Source organism: Jatropha curcas, unplaced genomic scaffold, assembly GCF_041381405.1.
Source record: "Jatropha curcas cultivar XTBG-Jc1 unplaced genomic scaffold, XTBG_Jcur_1.0 HiC_scaffold_248_pilon, whole genome shotgun sequence".
Classification (NCBI taxonomy): domain Eukaryota; kingdom Viridiplantae; phylum Streptophyta; class Magnoliopsida; order Malpighiales; family Euphorbiaceae; genus Jatropha; species Jatropha curcas.
In genome coordinates this window covers 23,359-36,395 of record NW_028322431.1, presented here as the reverse complement: position 1 = coordinate 36,395, position 13,037 = coordinate 23,359, and the positions used below count along the sequence as shown (strand labels likewise).

Genomic DNA, 13,037 nt, shown 5'->3' with positions numbered 1-13,037 from the left:
GCATCTGCCGTTGGTAGCTTGATGTACGCCATGGTATCCACAAGACCGGATATTGCTCATGCTGTTGGTGTTTGTTAGCCGATTTCTTTCAAATCCAGGTAAAGAACACTAGAATGCAGTGAAGTGGATTCTCAGGTATCTTAGGAGCACTTCCAAAATCTGCTTATGTTTTGGTGATAATAGACCTATGTTAGATGGTTATACAGATGTAGATATGGGTGGTGATGTTGATTCACGCAAATCAACTTCGGCATATCTGATGACCTTTGCAGGAGCAGCAGTTTCTTGGCAATCAAATTTGCAAAAACGTTGCACTCTCATCCACTGTGGTAGTCAAAGCGCAATACATCTCAACAAGAATTCGACCTTTCATTCAAGGTCAAAGCACATTGATGTAAGGTATCATTGGATACGTGATGCGCTGGAGATGAAGTTATTTTAGATTGAAAAGATTCACACTGATAATAATGGCGCTGATATGATGACTAAAGCTTTACCTACGAAGAAGCTTGTCACTTACAGATAGATAGCCGGTATGGCTAACGTCCCCACTTGAGTGTGCAGGGGGAGATTTTTCGTGGCGGTGACCACTCAATGGGACCCACATTTAAAATAAATAAATAAAAAGGGAGAAGAAAAGAAAATGTGGTAGGTCCCTCCGACATGTGGGACCCACACAACTTGAAAATAAAAGAAGAGAAGAAAATTCTTTCAGTGGATCTCACTTTATTTTCACGCGTCCACTTCTCCTATAAATAGTAGTTAATTTAGTTCATCAACACACAAGTAGAGTAAAAGAAAGAAAAGACATTTAGAGAGTTATAGTTTTAGAAAGGGTTGTAAAACTAGGGTAGAGAAAATAGTGAAGATAATTTGGGGTATTTTTTGGGAAACACTTTTGAGTGCCACTATTTCTGTATTACTCTCTTTGTTAGCCTTTTTTTTTTCCGCTGTGTTATTATTCTCGTAATTTTATTGCCGGGGTCCTAACAAATTTTTCGTTCACTATTAAATCATTATTGTAATTTTTTGGGGCATCTTGCCATTAATTTAATGATTGCAAAATTTAGTTACATTAATTGTTTTTTAACTGTTAGTCCTTTTTATTGATATTTTTGAGAGGATTTCAATGATTTTTTAAAGTACTTTTAGCAATGTATACAAAATAAGAAAACTCATTCATATGGTCAAACTAATATCTCTAAAGTTTCATTAACCAATATTTAAATTTTCATTACATGGCAAGAGGGATATTTTGCTGCCAATTAGTTAATTTTACTACTAGAATAACATCCCCAAAATCCAACCCCATCCAACCCACAAAATAATCCTCATGTTAATTTAATCTTGATCCCAACATGTAGCTACATAGCACCAACACAACTACTAGGGAAGCTCTAAGAAGCTTACAAATCCATAAAGCTTTCTTCCTTGCATCATCCACCTCCTTCTTTCTTTCTTCAATCTATCAAGCTTTCTCAACAATCTGACTATGACTACCTTTGATCGAGGATGAACAACAAAATCCACCCATTCAAGATAACGACAGTAGCTAGCAGTCTAAAAAAAATAAAAAAATAACTTTCAACAAACCTCATAAAATGCAGTAAAAAAGAAAATAAATATACATCTACCCCATAATTGCTCCATTGGAGAAATCTCCGCCCAGGATTACTTTCAGTCCATGAGGTTCTCATAATGGCTTCCTAACCACATCTGCATAGTGTTGAAGCCATTGCATTCGTTCTATGCTAGATGTAGAAGATTCGGCCATGAGAGGGTAACGAAAATAAATAGATGAGCTAACGTGAGGAAATCTTCAGCTAGGGCATAAGTTAAAAGGAAAAGATAGGGCAGGAGAGAGAAAATTGTGATTTTAGTTTTTTTTTTTCATTATCTGATATGGCCAGCTGATATGGTGAGTTTCTCTGTCCTGTAAATGATTTGTTAGTGTTCATGTCAGACTTCCGTTTGACACTCACCGGTAAATTGGATAGAAAGATTTTTGTGAAACACTAATTAAAATTAATATATTTTTTGTGACAAATTGAATTCTAGGTATGCAACTGAAATAGTGCCTATACTTTAGGTATGTCCGGTGAAATTAAGCCATCTCCAGGTATCGAGTTACTCCTCCAATACTTGGAGATTGGAAGCTCTTTGAAATCAAAGCATGGTCTCTGGGCTTAAAAGGAGAGGATTAGCGATAGATGCAAGGAGCAAAGAGAAAGAGGGTGTAGAAAAAAAAAAGGCAAGAGAAAGACAAGATGAGAATATATGATATGAATTTTTTCATTTATTTAATTAAAAATGTGTCCATGTCAATAAATTACCATATCTTTGACAAAAAAACTAGCTAATAGCATTTTCTTTGGTACTCTAATAATAATTAAGGGATTTTTAAGTGATGAATTGAAGTTTAAGAATGGTAATGCGTGGGGCATATAGTTCAGGGACAACCGGTGAAAATAAGCTTATGAATTCATTACCAAAATATTTTATTTTTAGAATTAAAAAGTTTGCTTGTTATAAAAAGAAAAGAAAAAAAAAAATGCAAAATGGCGCTCAGTTCAAGCCTTCATAACCTAAACCGGGCTTAGAGCCAGAAGTTCGGGATGCAATTTCTTAGCTCCTCGAGCTCAAAGAGCCACTATATAGCAAAAGAAGACTATGAGACCTTACTTGAACACGGCTATAAAGCTCGACCCTTTTCGTCTTCTTTTCTCTCCGAATCTCCGCGGTAGAAGGATTAACCATATCAAAACAACCTTCGCGTTCCGAAACCTTCGTTTCTCAAGCGAAACCATAACTCCAAGTCGCCATCTTCTTCTGCGACGCCGTTATCGTTGCAGAGCAATGGGGACATCTTCTCCTGAAGCAGCTGTTCAAGTTCACGTTAAGGACAAAATTGAACTGACGGAGATTGAGAAGAAGATTTTTGATCGCCTTCTTAACACCCTGCGTCACTGCAATCTCAAAACTGAGCTCCGTGTTGCCGGCGGTTGGGTTCGCGACAAGGTCGGTCGCCTAATAATACACACTTATTTATACACATTGTACAGAACATTTCGTTTTTTGGACGGTTCGTATGCTTTGTGAGAAATTTTTTCGGGTTTTAGTAATTCTCAGTTGTCAGAGTTTTGGGCCTATCAAGTGTTTGATTAAAGTCCACCCTTAGGAAAGCAGAGAGAATTATGAGCGATAAGTGGGTATTTGGATTATAAAATTATTGGTTTAGTTCACTTGGGAAGAATGATTTAGTGTTAAAAAGGTGAAGAAAGGTGTTGGAACTGACTGTTGAAATTGGGGTTTCAGTATGAGCAGGTTTCATTACCATAATTTGTAGATGATGAATTTCTCTTAGATGTATCTCTGGTTACTTGAGAGTTGAGATACTGAAGTCTATGGCAGGAGGAGATAGCTTGTAAGATTGGATAGTGTCTATAATACATGTTTGCATATTCTAAGAAAGAAGCTAAAAAGACAATTGACAAATGATATCTATTTACATGTTTGCGCTCGCTCTAATTGGGGTTTGGATATGATGTTTTCTTTATTTCTCTTCATTCTTCATTAATATGTTCATGTATTATTTCCTTATAATGGTAATTTTCTCATTGGCAGATTTTAGGCAAGGATTGTTATGACATTGATATTGCTATTGACAATATGTTGGGCAGTGAGTTTGTTGATAAGGTCAGGGAGTATTTATTATCTACTGGGGAAGTGGCACAGGGTATTGGCATTATTCCACGGTAGAATTCATCTCTCCTTTGTTCTAGTCTATAAGTAATATTTCTTTGCAGATTTCATTTAGAATACAACTAACCTCACATTAAACATGAATTTATTATTTCATTGACATTTCACTGCTGTTGTTGGTTCTTTAGTTGTTTAGTTTTGTAAAAGGTTATCCCTATGTGGATGAATATAATATTCACTACAAAATTGATATGAACATTTGACTTGCCAGATGCTGAGATTCTGCAATATAAATTCAGAAAAACTTAAGATACGGTGGCAATTTCTCCAAGTAAATAATGTTAATTGTAAAAAACTTGCATTGCTTTCATCTATGCAGGGAAATTTCCCCAAGAACTATTTTAGTTGTGCATATTGATGAAGAAATAAGTTTCAGAATTTCCAGGAAGTTACTGCTCATGTTACTGTAGCATATTACTGTTTACTATACTGTAGCAATTCTCCAATTTAGGGTTAATTTATATTTTAATACTTTATGTTTTAGTTAAATTAGGCTTTGTTTAAAATAGTTAAATCCTTTAACTATTTAGTAATTCACTCTATTAGGATTTTAAGTTTAATTCATATTCTACTAGTATGTAAAATTAAAAACCTTTTTTCTAGTCAGATTTATATGCTATATGAAGGTTGTAACATGTTACATTATGACTTTAGATTTGGTGTTTTCTGGAGTTGTAACTACTATTTCTCTTTCTGATTCTTTTTTTCTTGTCCTCTGATTGGATATTCCATGCCCCCCCCCCCCCCCCCCAAAAAAAAAAAAAAAAAAAAATCTGAACATTTTATGCAGCAAGTACCAAATTCATACGCTTTTTTGTTTCATTTTTCATGCTTGTTGCTTGGACTTCTTTGTAGACTAATATGTTCCGTCTTACTAATCTTAGCTTTATAAGCTTGTAATCTTATCCATGTCATTCCAAAGAAATGCCATGGATAACTAGGGAACCACTACAATAGGAAATAACGGATCTATTCACTTAAGTTGAAAAAGCTGCTTCATGGATATCTACCTAGGGAAGGTCGAAAGCTGAAGGAAGTATAAAAGAAAGAAGATCGTGCTTCTTCTTCGTTTACTACATCGGCAATAGGATCGTCTCGTCGAGTATGAAAGAAATAGTAGCAACCAACGGTGTGAAAGCGTCCGTTAACTAATAGGTATAGGTAGGTGTAATATGTTATAGCTGCATAGTAATTAAAGGCACAAGGCGCACTGGGCTGCTGGAGCCTAGGCGCTAGCCTCCAAGCGAAGGCGAGGCCTAAGTGAAGTGAGGCGCAAAAAAAAAAAAAAGGATAAAATACATAATTCGAAAAATATATTTTAAGATATCAATAAAAAAAAGAGAAAAAAGTAGAAAACATGGAAAGAAACACACATGAATCAGAAAAAATGGCAACATGACAAGTTATACTTAAGATATTAGAGTTGACAGAAAAGAGTATAATCAAAATAATGCAAAAAAAGGAAAAGAAATAGAAAGCAAATATAGGAAGAAAAATTGAAAGAGTTATATTTGGATGGAATGGGCTAAAGACTAGATTCCAAGAGGTGACTGCTGGATGAAGGAGTGGAGGTTGGATCACAAAGCACATCTCTTTTATATTTATTTATTTATTTAAGCTGATGTTGGCTAGATAGCTTTATATTGAAAAAAAAAAAAATCCTAGATGACTTGTTTTGGAAAACAAAAAAATAGAAAGGCGCAAAAAAGGTGCACGCCTCCACCCACAGGCGATAGCCTGAGTGAAGTTGCGCGCGGCCTGCCTCAGGACTGTTGAGGTGCAAGCCCTTGAGCCTTAAGTAAGGCGCGCCTTTAATTACTATGTATAGCTGGCAGCTATGGAGCAATAGAAAAGGGCTTATTGCTTATCAAATACGTGATTGAACTAATTTTTTTGTGTGGATGGGCAGCACGTAGAGTAGAAGACTGAAAATCCTCATGTCACTAGTTGAATTATGGTTCCTGACACGTGATAAATTTCTGTATCAGTTCTATTCTACAATTAAATTACTTCAATAAATTAGTCAATATAGATCTGATATGGACCCAGCATACATATTCACTAATAGTATAATTCCTGATATATGCTTAACTTATCCACCTAAATGTCTGTAGATATAGTCTTTTTAGATGTCAGACAATGAAAAAGTTTATCTTATAAAATGAAAAAGATAAATATAAAAAAACAATTAGATTATGTCTCCTCTTCTTTTTATTTGATTTGTTCATAATGTGTCTCCTCTCATTCAGAAAGAATGTTAGTACTTCATAGTTGACCAATATGGTTCTATTCTTGCAGCAATCCTGACCAGTCCAAGCACTTAGAAACTGCAAGGATGCGCCTTTTTGATTTATGGATAGATTTTGTAAACTTAAGGTGTGAAGAGTATAGTGAAGGCAGTCGTATTCCTACAATGGTGAACTTCTAACTTAGCATCTACTTGTCTAATAATTTTTTAGTTCCATGTTCATGGAGTGTGTTTCTGTTTGTTAAGTTCTTAAAAATGCTAAATTTAGTTGCATATGATGGGAACAATTTTTGCAGTTAACCATAGAAACAATCTCTGGTTAAAACAACTTCAAGTGATAGTCTTAGGTTAGAGCCATGCGTTGAGTAGCCTTTTCTGATTTACTTATTAAACCATCAGTTGAATTTGATTTCTTCTATTGCGATTTAGCTGAATATGTAATTTATTTAGGACATAAAATTTACTTGTTTAATCTGCATTGAGTTTGCAACAGAAATTTGGCACAGCAAAAGAGGATGCTTTTAGAAGAGATTTAACCATTAACAGGTATCTTCCTCTTTAAATGATTAAATTGGTGCACTCTCTGTACGCTGTTCATGATAACTATATATTTGTTGTTGGACTAACGTATGGCATTAACATTTCATTTTATGTCAGCTTGTTCTACAATATTAATACCAGTTCAGTTGAGGACTTTACTGAAAGAGGTTAAGATAGGCTTTTTATGCTGTTCTCTTTCTTTTGCTGTCAAGTAAATTTGTTACGTCCTTTGTATAAAGCTTTCTCACTTATATTACCTTCTCTTTCTTTCATTGCAGGCATTGAAGATCTAAAGTCTGGAAAAATAGTTACTCCTTACCTCCAAAAGCTACTTTTTTGGATGATCCGCTTAGAGTTCTTCGAGCTATTCGATTTGGTACTTCTGAATTTAGATTTTATTTGATTGTGTTGGGAATTTCAATTTTCTTTTTCCTTTTGGTGAGATTTGACTACACATAATTTTTTGGATAACACATGCAAGTTTCTAGCTCAGCATGTCTTGAAATAGCTCAGTATCAAAACTTGTATTTTTTTGTATATCTATTTTGTTTTCTTAGTGTCATGTAATGTCTTTAAGAAGTATTCGGGTTTTATCCTTTCAATTGAATTATAAATTTACTATGAAATAAAACTCTACCAAACAATTAGAACTCATGTTGGTCCTTGGATAGGTGAAACATGTTGAACTCTGTAAGTCTTCTAGGGCTTCATTTTAAACAACTACCAACTAATAACAGCAGTAATTAAGAAGTAACATCAAACTTAAGTGATTGATCATTGCTCTGAAATTGCTATGCATATATGGCAATAACTCAACTGCTGAAAACTTTTGAGTCCATGTCTATTATATAACCTGATCATGTCTATAAAACACCTCAAATTTTTCATATGCGCAGTCAGCTAGCGTGATCTTACAACCTAATATTTTTCTTCACTTCTATTGGTTCTTTTTTTCTTGCTTCTCTTTTTCCATTTCTATGTCTTACATGGCTAATTTCTGGTTATTTAGGTGCAAGGTTTGGATTCATACTTGATGAAGAACTCAAAGTAGCTGCTGCCTGTGATGATGTGAAAAATGCTCTTGCAGTGAAAATTAGCAAAGAGCGCATTGGAACTGAAGTATGCTAACCCTCTTGAATAGATGAATAGCATATGCCTCAAAATATTTTTTATGTCTGGCAAGACATTGACTTGCTTGTGAGGGACTTCTTTATATCCATTGTGTACTATGATAGTAGTTTATTATTTATCTCGTTGCTGCTCTTCTGTGCAGGTTGATCTCATGATTTCTGGCAATCAACCTGTTAAAGCTATGACACATATTTCAGATTTGACATTATTCTGGGTTGTCTTTGGTTTTCCTCCTAAGGTTGAGCCAGCAGTGTCAGAAGGATGCCACAAGTATGATATGGTCCATGATGTCATTGATAATTACATCTTATCTCTGTTTTTGTAAAAAAATCTGCTGCTAAACTAGTCCAAAATCCAAATTAGAGTTTGTTATATTATTTAGCAAGAGTTTAGGAATGATGAAGGCATGCATCAGTGTGATTATAATTTATCTTTCTCTAGTTAGGCATGGCTACCGGTTCATTTTGAACTGGAACAAACCTTACTGTAGATGAACCGGAATCGGATCAGAACCGTCGGTTCAAAATTTTGAACCAGAACCGATGGTTCAAGGGCCGGTTAAGGTTCATGTGAATGTTAAAATTTGAACTTGAACGCCTGAACCGGTGGTTCCAGTCCGGTTCGAACCGAAAATTTTCTATTTTTATTTTCAAAATAATAATCACTTAGCATATTTTATACATCTCTAAAAGTCTCAATAATATTTTACTGCATGATATACTTAAGATTTTTTTTTTTTTAAAAACACTTTCTTTAAAAGTTAAAAATCTAAAAAGTAAAATGGAAAGAAAAGAGAGAAATATTTAGTCTAAACTTATATTGTTTTTAACTTTTTTTTACCCTTTTAAATTGTTTACTAAGTTTAAAATTACATTTTTTGAAGCATTTTTCAAAATTTTCTTATAATTTATTTAATTAATAACATTTAAACAAAATAAAGTGATAACTTATTTGATTATTTTGTAAATTAATTAATTTTATTCTTATAAGTATGAGCATTCTAAAATTTACCAATATTTTTTAAACTCATATTAATATTTTCGAAAAAGATGTAAGTAAGAACCGATTTTTTTTAAAAAAAAAAAAATATATCGCTGGAAATCGTGATCGGAACCGTCGGTTCATCGGAATCGTACCGGAACCGGCGGTTCAAGGGCGTTCAGGTTCAACATTTCAAAAATTTTGAACCGTCGGTTCCATGAACCGCCATGCCTATCTCTAGTCCAGTAATTTGGTGGTCAAACATAGTGCGTTTTAAAAGTTTCCTCCTCTCTCCTGAAATTTTGCCGCTTTGGAATTTAAAAATAGATGCAGCTTATTGAGCAAAGTAAACCCATTCATTCAATATCGTTTGAGCAGTTTTGATGTTTTGCATTTTTATTAAGAAATTTTTGTAGTATAATAGCAGCTGGAATGCACGCTTTTCATGAGATACTGATCCTGAGAGAATTCCTATACACTTTTGCTAACATCATTATTATTGGGCTTAAGAATGTCATTGTGTTTACAGCAGCCTTTTATTATATATATGTTTTTTTTTTTTCCTACTCACAGGATCCTTTTACCCATTTTAGGCTCTGTGTTGCTTACTGGATGCTGCATGGAACCTTATTCAATCAATTGGGTGTTCTTTCTTCACTGTGAGTGAGCCACGAATTATTTCCCAAATCTTTTTACTTTCACCTTCTTCTGTTGACATTATCTAAGTAGTTTCCATTTCAATTCTTTTTATGCATGTTTAGTGTGTTGTCTTTGGTTTTGAGTTATAAATACTGTCACATTTGCATTCTAGGATGAACAAAGGAGACTCTGTTTATATGCTGCGTTGTTTCTTCCATTCAGAAATGTTACATACAAGGATGAGAAGGGTAAAAAGGTATGGTCCTTGTTTCGTTTTATTTATATCCTGCATCTTTTTGTGCTTGTTTCTTTATTTCTGGAAGCATGCAACGGATCCACATGAACACTAAACGTGCATCACAGGAAGTTGTTACCATTGGTTAGTTTCATAATAGGGTGATGCAAATTTTAAGCCTTTTTCGCACCATTTGTTGTCCCCCTTGTATAATTCTCTCACCCTCTCTCAGAATGGGATTTTGACAGGGGCCACTTTACAGTTGTATTTTTTTCGGGCATCCTGACCTGGCTGCAACTTTCAACAAAGTACAAACATTTTGATTTTGAATCATAATGAATGGCCTTTAGCCCTGAATTATCTTTTCAGGCTTTTGTCGTTTCTCAAATTTCTGATTGTACTCTTTGTCTTGGGTTTCAATACATGCATATCTTTATTTCGATATCCAATAGTTAAGTTTATTTGCTGCTGAAGCTGCCCATGTGTTCTCATGCTGCAGGCTCCTGTTGTCAACTTTGTCTTCAAAGACTCTCTTAAGCAAAAAGTCAGCGACTCTGAAACAGTGAGTTTAACCTATTCTCTTTGGTTTCTAACTGCATCTACTAATGATAGGATATAATTTCAACAGTCTCAGGGCTTCTTGAAGATAACTTCAATTGTTTTTTTGTAGGTTATTAAGATACATAGGTCAATTGAGAAATTCTTAAACTTGATCCCTTTGCTTATTTCTAATGAGGACACCCATCCAGATGAAGTTGACTGGGGAGTAGAACTTATGATGTGCCTTTCTCATCAGAACACCGCGTATTGGCAGGTATAAAGTTGTCCACGGCACATTCAACTTTCGCTGATTTCTCTATGATTCTTTCTTATTTGGCTCATCTATTCATAACTTTCACAACTACAAACAATCATTCTAGTAAATACCTATAAATTTGTAACAAGTCACCAACCTCCGTCATTTTATTCTAGATAGTCAATATTCTATTCTACACAGTAAGTGACCACAAAATCCGTGACCGTATAGATGTGCCGGAACAGTTCGGTGTTCTCACCCTGAAATAGCCTGATTGCCTAAATCTGCCCCTTTTGGCATTCATTGGAATGGCTGCTCAGCCATTATATTAAATATATTACAAACAATTAGGGCATTTAGTTCAGTAAACTGCTTCTTGTAACTTTAATGATGCAGGATTTCTGCTACGAGAAATCAAAGACTTCTGGCGAGTTGCTTTATTGATATCTACTGTGATATATCCCACCAACAGAGATTTTACTCAAGAACTTTTAGATAAACAGTTTCAACTCGACAAGAGAAGAGAACTATTTAAGACAGTTGAGAATGCCATAACTGGACTAGGTATGAAAATTCATCTGTGTAATATGATTCATACTCCTAGGAATTTTTATCCTTCTGAGCATAGGTATAAAAATGTCAAATACTCATTATTTGCTATGTATATATAGACATAAGAAAACCCTAGTTTGTTTTATTTTGACTGGGAAGCTCCCCTTCATGTCCTTTTTCTGATTGTGATGTTTTTATCATGATACAGGTCTTGAAAAAATCTGGGACGTAAAGCCATTGGTTAATGGCAAAGATATTATCAGCGTTTTGCAGCTTAAATCAGGAGGACCTCTTGTTCGGGAATGGGTAAGGCATTCGTTCTTTCCCATAGTTGAGAGCTACTATAAAATTTCTTGATTCCAATTTATTTCCTCTTTGCAGCAACAAAAATTGCTAGCTTGGCAACTTGCCCATCCCACAGGAACTGCAGAAGAATGCCTTGATTGGATGAAGGAAACGCATTCAAAGCGTACCAAAATGGCGTAAACATCAATCTAATTCAATCTCTATTTAATATAAGACCTCATCTAATCTGACTAGAAGTTGCTTTTGCACGTTCCCCTGAGTCCCATGAACATTCATGTAGCTTTGGGTAATAGACTGATGGAGAAATGATGGAAGACAGGTAGCACAAGAAAATTTCTCAAGTTTCTGAGTAACAATTTTGTACAGATCTACAGATACGTACTTGAAGTTGCAGTCAAGGCAAAAGTATTTTGTTATAAACATTGACTATAGTTTCACCTTCTAAGCATAATTGTTAAGAATCAGAAAATTGTATTTAACTATGGGCTTTATGACCCACTTATTCTACTGTGTTTACACTTGGAATCGCAAACATTTTGACTTGTTCATAATAACTGGTATATAGCTGTTAAATATTAGTTCATACAGCTCGTATTTTAACTGCTTTTGGTTAAGTTTAAAAATCTTATAATGATTCCTTTTAATTGATCCTCAAGAAGAAGACTACACATTCCCATCTTGGATCGTTTTTGAATCAGATGTCTGGTATGTGATTGAAATGTCTTCTGTGTACCATGGATATGGGCATGCTAGAGAAGCAACAGGATCAAGAACTCAACAAATCTCACATAACAGTCATTTTAACTTACAAATCTAGTCTCAGTTTATCACGTCAGAAAAAATAGAAATCAATTCCCTATCAAACAGAGGAAATTGAACATCTTAATTTCGTGTATTTCATTATTTTGGCAACAAAAAGGAAAAAAAAAAAAGCCTTTAAATACCAAATTACACAAACTGAAAGCCTTGCAACACAGGCCATTTGATCAGGCATCAAACCAAACATCTTGAAATCACACAAACTTGCAGGAACATTTCTTTCAACCAAAAACAGAGTATACCGGACAATACATTTAAGTATGCAAGGAAGGAAGCAATCTTGCTCATATTCATATGAACCCATCATTCAAATGCACAAATTCAGCATTTCCCAACACATTACTAATTGAATGAATTGAATATAGACAAGTTGAAAATACTAAATAATACTGAAAAGAAACAACACATATGTTTTGAATCCAACTTGATTTTCCTTTAATGAATCAACATGTAAATTGATTACACAGAAAACACCAATCATGTTCCATATTTTTGAAACAAACTAAAAAAAACCACCAAAAATGTTTTCCTTGTCATATCTGCAATTAAACAGCAGCTCAATGGCCAAGGTTGTGGAAAAGAGGAAGAGAGAATGTACAAGAGGCACTAAACAGAACCCGAGTCAGGATCAGAATCAGACCCCAGAAATTTCTGCATAAGCAAAAAAATCCTCATTCTCATCAGCATAATCGATCTGATCAAATTCAAAGGTATTAGCATTATCCAGCAGCTCCTCAACACTAAATTCAGTACCCATTGGCTCATCACGATCAGCGCCTATCGTCAAACATTCATCCCTCCAGGAGCCCAGATATCATTGCATTCTGAGACAACGTGTTCAAGCTCGTCTACCTGATTATTAGCCCTAAGTTCAGTTCCCAATGGATAATCAAAATCGCTACCTATAACCCAATTCCCATAATCTCCGTTTGCTCTCATGATACTACAATCTGATGTTACTTCTTGTTGTTCTTCTACTTGATTATTAGCCCAAAATTCAGTACCCATTTGATCATCAAAATCAGAAG

The 13,037-nt window shown here is 34.6% G+C and overlaps 1 pseudogene; it reads left to right on the top strand.

The window, feature by feature from the left end:
• The first annotated feature begins 2,570 nt into the window (after positions 1–2,570).
• LOC149491909 (tRNA nucleotidyltransferase cca2-like) lies at positions 2,571–11,744 on the top strand (annotated as a pseudogene).
• Positions 11,745–13,037: the final 1,293 nt, after the last annotated feature.